The 16,651-nt window shown below is 45.6% G+C and overlaps 1 protein-coding gene across 8 annotated transcripts in view; it reads right to left on the bottom strand.

The window, feature by feature from the left end:
• Positions 1-10,024, bottom strand: part of AKAP13 (A-kinase anchoring protein 13) — a 209,988-nt gene extending 199,964 nt beyond the window's left edge. For 5 of the 8 annotated variants that reach the window (XM_032699848.1, XM_032699849.1, XM_032699854.1 and 2 more), the window contains exon 1: positions 9,927-10,023. The gene's annotated coding sequence lies outside the window, so the exon portion shown is untranslated. Of the gene's footprint in view, positions 1-9,926 lie in introns of all 8 variants that reach the window. The other 3 variants (XM_032699851.1, XM_032699853.1, XM_032699850.1) reach the window with 1 other exon arrangement.
• Positions 10,025-16,651: the final 6,627 nt, after the last annotated feature.

The following is a 16,651-nucleotide window of genomic DNA, read 5'->3' as shown; positions in this document are numbered from 1 at the left end:
CGGCAATGCATTCCCCAGCTCGGGCGTATTCCTAAATTCCCCATGGCTGCTAGGCTTTCATCTAGCAGCATCCCAACAGCTCTTTCTCTCCTCCCCATCATGGGCATTTTTTATTGAGGACCAGCCAGAAGCAGCAAGGTCCCAGCTGGACAGAGTCGTACATCTCTTGTGCAGAAGTTTCAAACGTCGCTCTGCTGAGCATTCCAGCCACGTTAACACAACCACACCACAACAGCTCCTGCTCCTCATCCCAGCTTCCATCTAATGCTAAACCAGCTCTCCTTCACCCTCACGGTATCAGGTGGCTCAGATCCAGACTTACCTAAGAGTCAAAAAAATTCCTACAAAGAAAACAGTTTATTTCCTTCACTGCAAACAGCAAGTGATGGACCTATCCAAAGAAAAAATTTAACAAGGCTTAAAGTACATTTCCTCCAAAACGGCCTAAGTTTCTCTTGGCGCTGAAATATCACAAGCCCAAGGCATAAATGCACACAAGTATTTATACAAACAGAATTATCCTTTCCTAATTTTTGTCAGAAGCACTGATCAGACTAGGTTTATTGTCAAAATTGGCAAAGATTTTACAAATTAGTCCCTGGAGAGTGGGGAAAAAAAAAAATGAAGACTCTTCCAAGCAGAGTACGAAAAACTTTATCAGTTTACACCCACTTGATAAGTTTTATCCATTTTAGGCATTTCAAATGTTCGATCTTTATATAATGCAACTGTAAAGTAACTCTTTGCTATTTATCTGCCATCTATCATATATGCATATATATATACATACATAACATGTATTAACAGATATCACAGAGAGGATGGGTCCTGCAAACAATCCAGTAAAGAAAGGGTAAAAAAAGCACACTCATGTTTTGCAGTTTCAGAAAGACATACACAATTTCAAGCACTTTCTTTGCCACAAGTCCTCCATCCTCTTCAAGTAGTCTTGAATTTTCATTTCAAAACTTGCTCTCTACTTAGTCAAGTGTTTTCCTTTTCTCCACCCTCCATAAGCTGTTGCTGGGATAGGATCTCTTATTAGTCTCAAACAACCCGATGACTTCTGAACTTTGAGATTATAAAGCAAGAAAGTTACTGAACACTCACATGCAAGTGGATTGGCTAAGAAAAAGCAGTACAAAGTCCTGCCAAAATCCCAGCTAATCTGATAAAGGAAAAACCAGGGAGGCCTAAGCACTAAACCCCGTGGTTTAAATAGAGCCAATTCCAGCTGCAGAAGGAAACATGTCACTTTTATAATTTACCTTTGAGGTGGTAAAACGTTTTCTCTTCAGATGGCATATCTGAAGAAGTAGTACCTTGCTAAAATTCCTAAAACACAGAAAAGCATGAAACTGACAGGAAATTTCATACCAATCAACAAACACAGCTTGTAAACTGACTGGAAGGAGGGAGAAGCAAATTTCCAAGACCTATGTGACATACAGCCAGTTACCATTTAAGTACTTCTTTAACTTTCCCACTTTTGATGCACTTCACAAACAATTAATCCTCTTAATAGCCATGCAAGTATATTTATTATCCACAGTTTTAACTTGTAAGCTCTTCAAGTAATGACTTATTCTTTTTCTAGCATAATATACTACTCATGAAAACAGGGATCAAAGCCCTGTTTTAACTGTGAAACTCAAGAAATCTGCTCCCACCACCTCACTCCGTGCCAGCATGTTAGAGAGAAACAACGAAGGCACCCGCTCTGGAACATACTTTTAAGCCAGTTAAAATCACTTTTAAACTAGTTAAGTGCTCAAATCTCATCCTCCGTGCTACACACACCCTTCTTCAGGCTACATAGCCAAAACACTCTTCCAAAATTATTTAGTAGCTCTGGCCAGGGTGGAAAAGCAGCTCCAGACTTTGGAGACTCCCAAGCCCCCACTGCACAAGCAGATTCATGCTCCTGTGACCAAGACAGCAGCAGCCACCAGCACACAAACACAACAACATGGTGGGTACCAACATAACCCTCAGCATCCTGTCACAGTGGGCCTGAGGATAAACGTGTATATCTGTTTTCCTGTTGCCATCTGCATTATTTAATATAGAAAAACCTGCAGTTAACAAACATGTGCAACAATGTTTCACCTCGAATCACACAAAAAAGTAAAGAGACACCTAGACCTTGTGAAATGAATGTTTATTACAAAAGACTGTCTTTTACGACAGCACACATAAAAGGGGTTTAGTCTTTTATTTCTCTACCCAGCTGAGACAACCTACCTTCTCTGCAGCTGCTAGGAGAAGAGAAACTATAAACATTTACATTTAATGCAACAAAAGGTTTGCTCACCATCTCTTGTGTTCCACTGTGCTCTTAGACGACGATCACTCATCACAAAAATGGGTGGAGTGGCTGCAAAACACTCAGTGATGGAAAAACTGACTCCCATGTTCAAGAGAAGCTCCTGCACAGGCTGGAAACCCCACTAAAATGGAGTGTTGTCATTACTCCCTGGATGGGAAGTCTTTCAGCTACAGATGCAAACACATCTGCTACACAGCACGTGAGCCAGTGTGTTTTACTTTTATCTCCAGAATCACCCTCTGCACCAACTCAGACCTTAAGATCAGACTACAGAAACTGTTTTAATCTAGGTCACACATAAACTCATTCATCTCCAGTTTGGTTTTAAAACAATTAAAAAACCAGCTCTCCCAAGTACAAAGTGCAGACTTGAAGATGTCCAGTGCTGTCAGGGAACAAAACAACAAAACCCATCACGTAACGTCAGAGGTACATCACGTAAGCCTCACTCCTCAGCTGGCTAAGTTATATCAACTCAAAAAAAGGATAAGTCCCAGTTTTGCTGCCATCTTACTTGTGGGTCCAGCAATCAGGAAGCATCCTGTGCACAAAATCATGAGGCAAAAGAAATAATTCTGTATAAGGGTCAAATCTGGCCATCCTGTCTCCCCTTCCCCCCCAAAAAATAAATCGCTTCCCCCCTTCCTTTAACACCTGCTTCCTCCATTTGAGCACTCATTGTCCCACTGCTATTACAGGACCAAAGGCTTCAGCATCCCAGAGGAAACTCAGGGGGGAAATCAGTGCATAAAGCAAGCAAGACTCATTCCCTACAGCAGTCTCACACCTCAGCATCCCCTATTTTTCCTCTTTTCCTATTGACAGCACATTCCAAGATTTGGCTGAATGTTGATAGCCACACGTGCTGGGAATCCAAATGTGCCACACATCCTGGTATTGAACCCCACCATGCTCACAGTCACTCCTGTGGACCACTTGCCTTGCTCTCATACCTCCCCAAGGACCCACAATCCACACCATGGGGCAGGAAACGAGGCTGGAGAGCCCACAGCAGGACCCAGCACAGCTTTTTGTATGGCTGCCCTGAAAGGAGAGATTTCACACAGACAGCTGCTCTGTGCTCCCCTAATACATGGTAGGGACAGAGCAGCATCAGGGACATGGCAAAAGGAGTCTTTGGACAAATCCATTCCCAGCATCAGTTTCCATCAGGAGGGTTTTAACCGCAGGAGGTTGCCCTGCAGATTCACACTCGCACTTCAGTTTTCCCTAAGCAGAAAACAGGGACACCTACAAGAACACAACAGGTCGGCCAGTATCCGTGTGTGACACATGCCAGGTGTGTTAATCCATGGAAAAAGAATGGGTGAGTCAGTAGTTTGAGTCTGAAGACACTCTGGTTTAGAACAACTGCTCCGTGCCAAAATCCTTGTTTGTAATGGTTTTATTAACTGCAGCACTCAGACTTACAGAACAGTTACACCACTGAGGGCAGAGGCACGTCGGGAAAAGATTTACTTTCCCAAGTAACTTTGCCAGAAACCTCCCATACGGTTTAGACTGAAGCTACAAAGTATGTCACAGGATTTTAACGTAACTTACTGCTCCAATTCATTATTCACGGGTGATAAAAAGCACAGAGGACTCAAACATGACATACTGGGCATTTTTAACACAGTTCTGAACATCATCATCAAGTGACTTACATCCTTCTGCTTTAAGATGATCACCCTAAATCATGCTCACAGAGAAAACGTCTCACCAAAATTCAGCCTCATAATTAAATAAGTAATTCAGCACTTATTTTCTTTTCCCTTGCATTCAGAAAGAAAACCTAAAGTAGCTGCTACAGAAGAAAATCCTTAAATCCTTCCTTTTACACTGGATCAGGCTAATCTCAGCGGTGCTGTCACACTGCAAATAACATCTCACATTAAAAAACAATTTGGGGACATGTCTCACCATGTATTTTGCAAGTGTAACATTAAGTTACAAACGGTTCAGCAACAAGACTAAAGAGTAGTGACTTCTGTGAAACGTAGATCAGTCACCTCAACGTAGCCAAGAAAATACACCAACAGAGACTAGAAGCAGTCAGAAGCTACTCTGGCAAATGCTAAACATTTTGCATAGTCTATCAGAAAATTTCAGAAGTGCCTGAAACAAGATGCAATGGATCACTTGCAACTACCTGTGCTCATAAATTTTAAACAGTATCCCGGAAGAGCAACTACACAGGATCCAACGAGCAATCAGTCACTAGCTCATAATTTTCAAGGAAATCAAAGGTGACCTCATGCAAGGATCAAACCTGCAAGAAAACTGTGACAGTTCAGTTGCCACAATGACTAGTTAAAAAATTATCACCCATTTTGGAAAGACAAGAGCAGCCAAATGGGAATATTATTTATTATTAACAACTTATAGAATCACCAAAAATAAAAAATTTTTGACTGAAGAGACTGGATCACTTTGAAGAAATATAAAAGTGAATTCCCAGTCTTTATGGAAAGGACAGTCAAGAAAAATACAAGTAGTCCAGGAAATTAACTCTGTCAAATGAACCACTGCTACAGAATTACAAGTTCACCCCTGAAAAAGTACCATTCTGGATGCTGCAGCCAAGGCCAGAATCAAGGTCCTCCACAAACCCTGGAAGCTCACAAGGCCCACACCACCAGCAGTCCTTGCAGGACCCCACGGGAGGCTGCCCAGAGGCACCAAACCCAACCTCACAACAAAACCATGTTTGGAATATACTGTATTTCAAGTCCTCAACACAAATGCTGTACAAGGTGCTGAGAGTAGTCTGAGGGGTATTTTGTCCTCACGCTTTCTCTAGTCTCATGTGCAATTATTTGGGAATGTCCCAATGTGCCTTTGTTATAGTTCAGCATTTGGACTGTGAGAATTACATTGCTATGCCAGCAAAGAATTAAGCTTTTTCTCACCCATAATAAAAGTCATCCAATAAACTCTTTGGCACATGATTTTTAGGTTTGGGTTTTTTAATTTTTATATATATATATATAAATACATATACATATATAAAAAGATAACCTTGTTAGACTGCTTGACCATGTCACAACACTTGATACATTACAGATACAACAGGATTAAAGCTTACATTTTGGAAGATATCACACTGCATACTTTTTAAGGACTGTTGACTACTTAAAAATATTTGTGATTACACCTTCTTCTCTTGTTCCTCAGCAATGTAGCAGCCTACCTAAACTGGTTATAAAGAAAATAAATAAAAAAAAAATATTATACGAATGGTAGAACTTACTTTGCAGAGAAGTGTCTTCACTCTCGATAGAAATAATTGCAGTCTTAGGGAACTCAAAGAGAAAACATTTTGACTTTTAACTCACTGGTTTATCTTAAGAACACATCTATCTCCCATGTCATCTTCACATGCTATAAAACAGGGATGGGCACCACAGTCAAATGACTTTGCAATCGAAAAAGCACTTCCAAGGCTGTAAGTGTCTCCTGGTGGAAGCCTTGGAAGTGCTTGAGCTCCTTGAGCCTTTGCTACAGCAGCTGCTTGTGGAACACGAGTCAGGGAACTCATGCAGGGGAAGAATGATCTTTTTTCTGAACTGATACAAGCTATGAGTTGTAGAGAAAAAAAATTCATGTATTCTTAACTGGGATCCATTTCTCAGCCTGTTTTGCTGAACAGACCCACAAACCCCAGCATGGCCCAGTTGGGGAACTAGAAGAGGCTGCTTACACCTACACCAATGCATAAAGGAGATGAGAGGACAAAATTACAGTTCAAGTTTAGAATGACACTGAGAAAGTTTCACCTATTGCACATCTCCACCAGCCATCTCTGGAAGGGCAATAAACTGTTTACAAGATCTGTGGCGTCGCAGCAGATTTATCATGTAGACATAAAGAGAGGAGTCACCCTGTTTCCGTGACAAAGTACCGTAAGTATATAGGAATATATTGTTCTGAAAAAGATCTGTATAGCTTGACTGCTGCAACAAGTTCCCAGCATAGCTGCTTTTCCTGGAGCACTGCCATCATATTTTCTTATCACTAACTGAAGTAACTAACCAGCTAACTCCCAGTGATGTGCTTTGCCTTCTAGATCTACATAAAGGTCATTTGCAAGGGAGAAAGGCAGGCATAATAAATAAATAAATAAAAAGAAGCCATTGTGCCACATCCACGGCTTTGTTTCCAAAAGTCACTAAGAAGTGCAAAGCCAGGCTGAAGTGTTTGACTATTCAGTAAGTACAAGGAGTGGCCAATTCCCTCCCCACAGTGAGACTGTTGACAGCTGTTTTAGAGGAGAAAAAAAGTGAAGCATGACTAAGCTATTCACAAAAACCACATTATATCTAACACCCTAACAACAAGTTTTGGTTTAGAAAAAGTGCAGTGCTTCCTGGCCGTGAATGTCCAGGTGGTACATGACAGCCCTGAATCAGGCTTCCAACTGGATTATATCCCCCATGGCAAACCCCACAGCAGCAAAGCAGAACTCTGTCTACACCCAGAGATATCACCTGCCTCTCAACGTCATTCATTACCTTTATCTGTCCTACAGGTGATCAATGCAAGCAAGCGCATGAGCACTTGGCACCAAGCAGCACCCAGTAATCACAAGCTGCAGACTGCAAGGTGCTTTCCACATCCAGCCTCTCATGTGCCTGCAAATAGGAGTTATCCTCCAGCTGGAAACCACACCAATTGCCAACGCCCCGTCCAGGAGACCGGTAAAACACGGGCCCACAACCATTCAGAGAGGGTACATCGTGCCTTTATGGCCTCCTGGACTATCTAGCCTTTTGCTCAAGTTTTTTATTTCTTACCACTACCTCCCACCAGTAGAGCAAAGCAAAAACCAAACAGTTCCTCCATACTAATCAGCTGTGTGGTTTAGCTGACTTCAGGCTATTTATTGCCTGTGTGGGGAACCCCTATAGAAATAGCATTTAATAGCACTCAAGTAGATTGCAGAGATAACCAGCTACAGTAATAAGCAGAAAAGCTTCCAAGCTGCTTCAAGGTCAGTTTTATTGGTGAGTGGATGGCCACCAAATACCAGGCAGTGAAAACTGATACACTGGTGTCCCGGAAAGGATGTGGAAAAGAGATAGGTACAGCAGGCCCAGCAGCTTCTACTAATGATTTTTTTGTTAAGCAGCTATTTATTAAAACTTATTATGCCAGCAGAAAATTACATGAAAGTACCTACTGCCCTTATAACACCTGAGCCTGTGCATACCACCAACAAACCTACCAAGGTTTTTTTCCTCTAGTCTAATTTATTGACCACGGTCTTAATTCATGCTTTGGATGGAATAACCAGATTCTTTTAACAGTAGTTAATCCTCCTCTTAGCACAGAGGCGTACCCTAGACCAGAACATGGCTTACTCACGAGTATATCCTGCTGAGAGATTAGTAGCAAGTTCTGCATATGCCTGAGTCTCAAAGCTTCCCTACACAGACTGTGTTTTAAAAACATCCATCATCGGACAGTACCTGGCAGAACTCTATTCCTATGAGAAGCTTTGACTTCTTAACTATGTTTTCCTCCTTTAATGCAGCAAAGCTGTAAATCACGAACATCGAGCTCCTGCCTTTCTCTCTGGCTGCAGTCCCTGGCTGGACTCTGTTACTTCGAACACGTCGTGTCCTCACCTCTCGGGCTATGCCGGCCATCCTGTGGCTACCAGAGCCAGGCAAGAGATGAAGGCTGGAACGCCGTCAAGAAACGCTGCTCATCCACACTACCTGCGGGAGACTCATCATTCAGGCTACCTACAAAACCTGTCTGCCTGGCAGAACTCAACATCCGTGCCCTTCTAGCAACAGCCCCAGGCCAGCCTGTCTGCCCAGCACCGGGCAGCGCTGGAAGGACAGACAGGCGACGTACAGGCTCAACCCATGAACGCGGAAGACAGGTACGCACTTGAACTCATGCCAAGGGAAAACACATGCCCAGGTGATCCTCACCTCGCCTAATGCACTCTTACCCTGCTATCAGGCTTGGGGGAAGAAAAAAATAAAAAGCAAACAAACCCAACTTAAAGCGCCCAAACAAGACACTGTCACCATGGAAGTGTCCCAAAGCATAGCAAGCGCCTTCTGAGTGGATGCTCCTCTAGTGCAGACAGAAGCTTCTATCCACAGGCACAGATGTTATGAGGTTAATGTCAATTGCTCCCACTACTAAGATATCTATGTATAAAAATACACCTCCTCTAACATTGTAATAAATGAATCATTAGTACCTTAACTTTCAGGAACTATGTGGAACTTGGTTCGCCCTTTTCCACAATAGCTCGGCAAGGGCGTGCAAAACATGAAAAACACACCCGGCGAGGGACTGAGGAGAGTCATCACGAACTAAAATAATGTAGCTTGGCCCTTTAAAACTGATTAGATTACATTAGCCAAAACTCCCAGTACACAAGACATCCATGGATCTCAGACCAACTGTCTAAACTCAGCTCTGAAGCTACATGCTTTACATATTTCTACTGCATCGCATATCTCCATGAGTACCTAAAGTTTTACGGCCGACGAAGATTACAGAGAGCTACAGCAGTACAGGATTTCTAATCCCTTTATCAAGTCCCTGTCTGGTCATCCACAACAGAATTGGTACAGCACACTCTTCAATGAAAAAAAAACTTTTATAAATCACTTTTTTTCCACTTTTGAGCTCCAGCTAACATGAAGCCCTGTAAAGGACACTGGAGCAGAACCAATTCCAGAGGTCAGCAAAATCGAACTCTCCAAATCCCAGCTCCTCTATATGACTTGCAGGGACAACACAGTCACAGAAGGTAGATTAATAAACCCCAACAGCTCACAGGTTAAGAAGAACTACCCTTTCCCAATCTTCATCCAGAAACTCATGCATTTGCTCCAGAAGAAATGTCCGCACTCGAGAAGAAAAAAAAAATATTTTCAGGCAATAGAGTGAACGCATGGAACAGGCCCTACGGCAATGACCCTCTGACCGACTTCAAAGGCCACTCAGCCCCAAAGGTGACACGCACCAACACCGGTGTGTTGCGGGGGGGCTCTTGATACGAATCCCCGACCACTTTCTGTGAAATAAACTGAGATACAAAGTTGCGTCTGCGAGGCTGGAGGGGGTTCCAGATCGGGGTATGAGTAATTCCAATGGGGAGGGGGCCGGGCGGGTGCGTGTGCCGGAGCACACACCCGGGGCACACACCGGGGCTCGTCCCAGCCCGTCCCCGCGGCGGCGGGGCCGCCACCCCCGCCCGGCTGCGGGGGGACCGCGCCCGGCCCCGGCCCGCAGACAATAGCGGCGGGGAGCAGCCGAGCGAGAAAACACACCAAATAGATGGAAAACTAATACGAGCCGCGAAATGAAAGGGAATAAAGCCACGCGGAGACAAGGGGCCGCCCGGAGCGGCTCCACGCGAAGTTGCGGCGGAGAAAACCCCCCGAGGAAGAGGAGGAGGAGGAAGGGCGGGGGAAGCGTGCGAGGGCGCGGGAAGGGGAGGGGGGGCTCCCGCACACCCCCGTCCCCAGGGAGCGCCCACCCCCTCCGCCCCCCCACCCGCAAGCCGGGGGCCTCCCCAAACTTTCCCCCACCCCTTCGCCCAACTCCAGCGGGGCAAACTCACCGCGGGGCCCGGCGGGCGGCTTCGCCCCTGGCAGCGGGGCCGGGTGGGAAGGGAGAGGGACGGGGACGGGGAGGGGGCGGAGGAGGCGGCCGGGCCGGTGCTCTCCGCCCGGGGAGGCGGGCAGGAAGGAGGGGAGGAGGGCCGGGGGCTGCCGCCCTCGCAACCTGAGCCGGCGCCGCGCCCGCCCCGCGCCCGCCCCGGTCCAGCCCCGTTCCAGCCCCGCTCCAGCCCCGCGCCCGCCCCGCATGCGCCGCCCGAGCGGGGCCGTGCGGGACCGGGGGAGCTGCGGGCGGAGCGGGCACGGTCGGCTCTTGCTCGGGGATGAGCTCCAGCTGCGCCTGCCCTGCCTCCCCAGGAGGGCTGGGGAACCCCCGGGGCCTCCCCTCCCCGGGGCTTCGCCCTCCAGTGCGCCCCTTTCCCGGTTACTCGGCCGTTATGGGCGATGGAGCTGTTGGGTGTAACGTTGTGCTGCGGGTGTGAAAGGACATGGGCAGCTTAGGCTGCGGGTTTGTTTTTATCTGAGGGGGATCTGAGGGTTGCTCCGTGCCTGGAAAAGGGCAAGGCCAGGTTAGATGGGGCTCTGAGCAGCCCGGTCTAGTGGAAGATGTCCCTGCCCATGGCAGGGGTGTTGGAACTGGATGATCTCTAAGGTCCCTTCCAACCCAAACCAGTCTATGATTCTATGATCCTGCCTTCTCACGTGCTGAGTTCCAGGGGTAAGGGCCTATCCTTGTTGGGGATGGGTTCCTGGGATCCCTTTCTTCAGCAGTTAAACCCCCTCCTAGTGTCCAGAGCCCAAGCTGTCCAGCTGTGAACGGGATCTGCTGCATGTCTGTACCTGTCACAAACCCAGCAGCTCCTCTTGAGCCTCACCAACCCAGCCCACCGACTTATCTGTTCCTCACCCTCTTTCCCAGTTCCCCTGTGGTTGTGTGCAGCGTGTACGTTTGATGGAGAAACATCTCCTATACCGTTCCCACGCCTTGCCCCGGAAAAACAGTGGAAATGGCAACCCAGCATTAGCAAATGAGCTCATGTGGTCTGTGGTCCTCGTGTGGCTGGGCTGGAGGAGGCCCCGCGGAATGAAATTGATCTGTTGTGGTGGTCACTTTCCTTCAGTTTCAGTTTTTGTTGGAAGCTCTTTGGAAATGTGTGCCTGTGGTGGCCCAGCATTTCCACTTGGCTTCACCTACTGCACACACGTGTATCCCGCTAGCCCTGGCAGTGGCCACGTGATCATATCCACAAAGGCAGTGCCAGCGCTGAATTTAACATGCATGTCCTGCCCCACCTCATGACAACCACCCCAAAAGTACTTCACACAATACTTTCCAAAGAGACCTTGCTGCTGGCCAGAGCACTGGGCAAAGGCTGCAGGTAATTCCCGTACACCATATTCTCTCTAGGTAGAACAGAAATACAGTTTACAGTGCAGAAGATTATCTGCTGAAAACCCTGTGTGTGAACTTGGCATTAGCTTCCTAAATATACACTGTTGATTCAGTTTAAAGCAACTGAAATAATAAAAATGGTTTCAACACTTGTGCACTGTGGTCATTTTGCAGACTGGAATGTGCCGGCACTTTACAACCAGATGTAAAGCAGTAGTTTTTCTTGCATGGCTCCAACAGGATAAGGCATATGAGAGCAGGGACCCTGGAAAAACATTTTCATTTGCCTTCCTGTCACCTCTACAAAAGGAGCTTATGAGGCAGATAACTTGGAAGTTCCCAGAACCAAGAAGAGGGGTCAGGCACAGCAATGGCTCAGCTAAGAGCACCATCTAGTGAAAAGCCACTTCTTGACGAAACTCAATCCCTTACAAAGCGCCAACCAAACAATGACTAACTCAGCCCAGCCCAGCCCAACCTACCTCATCCCATCTGAAGCAATCGTGAGCAAGGTAGTGTGGTAACAGATAACAGCTGTCTAAAATTTTCCATAACACACACACCAAGATCTTTAGGTCTACCTTCTTGGTTGTCCATCAATGGAACATCTCCTTGCTTGTCAACTCCAGCCTGGCAAGTCAACCTCTGTCTTCTGCTGCCATGCCTGGAGCTGACACAGCCCCAGTCTTGCTGTAGGTGCCCCCCTCAATCACATTGTGGGGGTCAGAAGGCCCAAGGACAGGGCTCAACCTCCCAGATGAGTCTGTACCAGCTGTGTACCTGCCCTTGGATATGGTCTCATACGTGCTGCTCTTGCAAATTGTTTGGAAATGCTTTTGGGGAGTCTTTTCAGCAGAAGGGTGTGAAGGTCATGTGCCAGCATGGCTTCCCAGGAGCATTTACCATAGTGATAATATTCTAAACCAAGAGGGAAGGAAATTAGCATGGAAAATACTGAGAAAAGACAATGTAGAAGCTTAGCACCAAAACAGGAGGATCAGCTGATGGACCCCATTTATCAGAAGTGTTATGATCCTTTCAGACAAAGAAGGTAAATCAAAATACGGGCAGAGAAGGTTTAATTTGTTTGTATCAGAAATATTCCCTCCCAGAATGGGCTTCTCCAGCTGCCTACATATCCCCAGTGCCAGGAGCTGGTGGTGACTTAGGAAGGGAATTAGCAAAGGTAGACAGGATTGTAGAGTGGGTAGGCAGCTCCCCAGACTGCCAGGGGTCAGACAAAGGCTCAGTTTAGATTTGAGCCCAGGTCTCCCTTGCCTGTGGGAGGGCTCCTGGTGCCCCAAGACCAGAGGCCACTGAGTATTTGCCATGAAAAGGCTGTATCAGCCACTTGAGATGCCCAGCCCCTGCTCTCAGTAGCACTTAACACATCTTTTTACCTCTCTTTTCCCCAAGATTAGTCTGCACTATACTTTAATCTTTAAATTATTATCCACCTCCAAATTCTCTATGTCAAAATATCCTGCCTGCACCCACATATCACCACAAACCAAAACAAGGAGGCAGTAGAAGGAAAATTTGTACAGCACTCGGTGGATGCCAACCTCCTGAGAAATCATTTGCCTTCAGATCATCTCTGACACTAGTTCCCCAGGGTTCCACCCTCTGCCATACATCCAAATCTGCTTTTCAAACACTATAAAAAATAATAAAATATATCAGATGTTCTTTTATTGCCTCTTTCAGGTTTTAATTTGTCACAAACTTTGCTGCAGGGCTCCCTGATTCTTGTTAGGGAAACTGGATTTAAGTGCAAGTTACACTCGTGAATGAGACTGGAATTTGGTCCTGCACAACATAATCTGAACATTTGTGTGTAGTGGCATGAATTAGCAATATGAGGGCATTGTTCTCAGTTGCTGGAAATGAGCTGTCCTTGCAACTGAATACAAAACAGAGTGCAGTGCAATGATGGAAGCAGCAATTATTAAAGATTTGTTTTCATCATATTCAAGCAGCTACAGAACTGAGACACTGAGCATTAGCGTGCCTGACAACAGTGTGTGGTGTTTTCTTTCTGTCCTTGCTTGTTGGAAGCCAGTGCCTGGTAGCTGAGATAACAGCAGCTACACCTGAGGAGATTTTAATGTCATTTTCCTTCTTCAAACTCTACCAATGTCATCTCTAAAGTCCCGTGAGCGGTACAACCTTTGCTGCAAAAATATGTACTGTGGCTGAAAGCAGCCTTCAGGAGAAGTTAACCCATTCCTATGTACTATATATATATATCACAGTTAAAATGTAAAAGTTGTTAGTGTGTCACAATCATCAGACATTGGAGTTCGCCCTTGGGAAAGAAGATAGCCTGGAATGGTGAACTACAGTAAAACCCACCCAAAACACAAACATTTAATGACCAACAAAATTATATTAATGAATTCAAAGAAAGTTCCCTGCGTTCTTCTACCCCTCTGTGGAAAGTCTGTGAGGCTTTAGTGGGAGAAGAAGGGGTGCAGGCTTGCATCTAGCTGTCACCCACCGTGTACCCCAGCCACTAATCACAGCTCTTTAGGATGATTTCTCAATTCTGGGAGGCAATGCTTATCAGCTGCTCATGCAGATGTCATTTTAGTTGCTCAATTGATGGGGCACATCTAGCACGTCCACCTCTGCAACTCACAGGGCCCCTCCATGTGCTGATAAGCTGTGCTAACACCAAGCTCTCAAAACTCCCCCTTACACATATCACTGGATAAATACTGATATAAATACCGGTCTTAATTCTGGACAAAAATTTCCTGTTATAATGTTCAAAGGACCTTAAAACAGGTAAGGGAACTTCTCTGCTGAGAGCCTCAGCAGAACTACACCCACATGAATTTCTGACAGGCACAAATCATCGTATTTCACTTCGTATTTACTATAAATATTCTCCAGACCAAAGAAATCGTCTAGTGAAGTCCATGTGGTACCTGCACCTGCTGCCCTGCTGGGTCTGTATCTGCAGATTCCAAGCAGTTCACACAGAAACAAGAAACAAAAGCAATGAAAGAATGAGATGAGCTCCACAATTGCCTTTGCCATCCCACGGGGATAAGGCGTGCGCAGGTGTCTTGCACATGGGGTGACATTTCATCCCCTCCTGCCTGGGCTAAGAAATAGTATCCAGATTGGATGGGACTTTGAGCAGCCTGGTCTAGTGGAAGGTGTCCCTGCCCATGGCAGGGGGTTTGAACTAGATTATCTTTAAGGTCACTGTGTGGTTTGAGCCACTTCCAACATAAACCATTCTATTATTCCACAGCCTCTCACTGCCTCTGCCAGACCTTTGAAGATCTGACAGTGTTGGCTTGCCCCAGCAGGGGCTTGAACTGTACCTGTGGTCTCCCCCTCTGTTCAGCCCTGTAGGATAGGTGCTAGGGAGAGCAGAAAGGGAGGGCTGAAAGGGGACTTGCAGGCTGCAAACACTATCATTAATCCTCCTGGGACAGTTTCCTCTTCCACTTCAGCTTTATACTTCATGCTTTGTCAAAGAACACTGTTTACAATCATCTGCTGTAGCCATCCTGTTCTTTTCAATAATCTTTTTAATTTAATACAATTCTATTTCTGTCCTCAGCAAGGGTTGTTGTCCAGGTACGTGCAAAGCAAGGGATAGGCAAATCTATGCCAAAAGGCTTTACTGAAGTATCAGAAAACATCCATCAAATCAATTTATGAAACTGAATTATGTGGGACCCCAGGAGTAAAAACTGACAAACACAGTTAAATTGATAGCAGACTAGGATAAATGCTTTTATCAACACAGGTTATAAAATTAATCAAATGCAGTATGCACCCTAAAATTAGAGTAGTTCCCTAATCCCCTGCACTCTACTCAATTTCAGATCTAAATAACCTACAATGTAGATTAAAATTAATCAATACAGCAGATCCCACAGTAAAGCAACTAATCAAGAAAGCAACACGTGCATTTGAAACCAATTATTTATTGCCATCACCACGTGTGGCCAGGATGTGAACGCATGTGGCATCCCTGGCTTCTCTTGAATCCACGCCAGAGCTGATGGGTGTATTTGCTTTTTGTGTGAGGCAGTAAGAGAAACTGTCAACATCTAGGTCACTTGGCAATATTTGCTTTAGTCTTGCAAATATTACGAAGGGTGAAACAGGCCGAAACTGTATGTATGGTGTGGATGTGCAACATCCAGAAAATCTTTATCTAGCACATGAGTGCTCCATCTTTGACTTCCACTACTCAGATTTTCTCAGTAGATGTATATGGACTGGATGAGACCTCCCAAGCTACAGAATGTGACAGAGGAGAGTCATCTGGGTGCTAGAAACCAATGGCCCATAGGTGATGTGAAATATTTCCATCTTATCTGGATGTGACAAGCACGTTGTTCCATTCATATCCCTGAATTAAATATCTGCCAAGATTTTCCTGTTGATGTTCATGAACATGCAAAACGAAAATGAAGTACCAAAAGGGATTCCTTCCTCAGGAAGGCAATCAGGGAGCATGTGTGTTTCACAGAGATCCAAGTGCAGCCTGGAAGTTCCCATCATGAACTGTCAACTTCAGGCATATTCACAAAACCTACAGGCTAAACATGAACTGCTTTAAAAACTGCTCTGACTTTCCATCACCAGGCACCCTCCAGCTGTTTTGCCAATACCTGTGTCTTACAACATGTACCTGTAGCAGACTGTTGTAGCTGGCTTCGCATCTTGAGAACAAAATAGGCTCCTTTTATAGAGATTTCCAGTGATAGAAAGCCAGAAAGTTCCTCTCCTTGTGTTGCAAAGCCCCATTTTCTCGCACACAAGTTCTGTATCCGTTGCCAGTCAGTCCTGCTCTGCAAGAGGACATTCACCCACCAGATGGTCCTCGTACTTCTGCACCAGAACTGCTGATGTGCACAAGGGTCAGCAAAAATGCACCGTGGCTTTTCCTTGGCTTAACACGCTTCCAAATCACAGAAAAGCACAAAAGGCCATTGAACATCTCTGTTCAGCAGCACGAACAGTTGGCCTGTTGACAAATGCAGATCTCTTGTGGCAGTTCTCAAGAGGGGAAAAGGAAGCTGCTTTACCATGTGCTGTAAACAAATGCTATGTGGGTCATAGGATATCAAAGATATGTTGCCACAAATCCTGATGCCAGGAAGGACAACAGGGACTTGGACATTCACTGGGGGATGTGCATAAATGTGGTGATGAAGTATCACTCAGCATGGCAAGCATAATGCTGTGACACGAGGTGCTACTGGTCATCAACTTTTATTATCACACTGCTTCCCTCTGCCCTTCTCTGGGGAGTTAATTCTGAATATGCACATGGCTTTGGTAGAGTGGTTGTCCTTAGTA

Source organism: Chiroxiphia lanceolata, chromosome 12 (assembly GCF_009829145.1).
Source record: "Chiroxiphia lanceolata isolate bChiLan1 chromosome 12, bChiLan1.pri, whole genome shotgun sequence".
NCBI lineage: Eukaryota > Metazoa > Chordata > Aves > Passeriformes > Pipridae > Chiroxiphia > Chiroxiphia lanceolata.
This window is presented reverse-complemented; position numbering and strand designations above follow the sequence as displayed.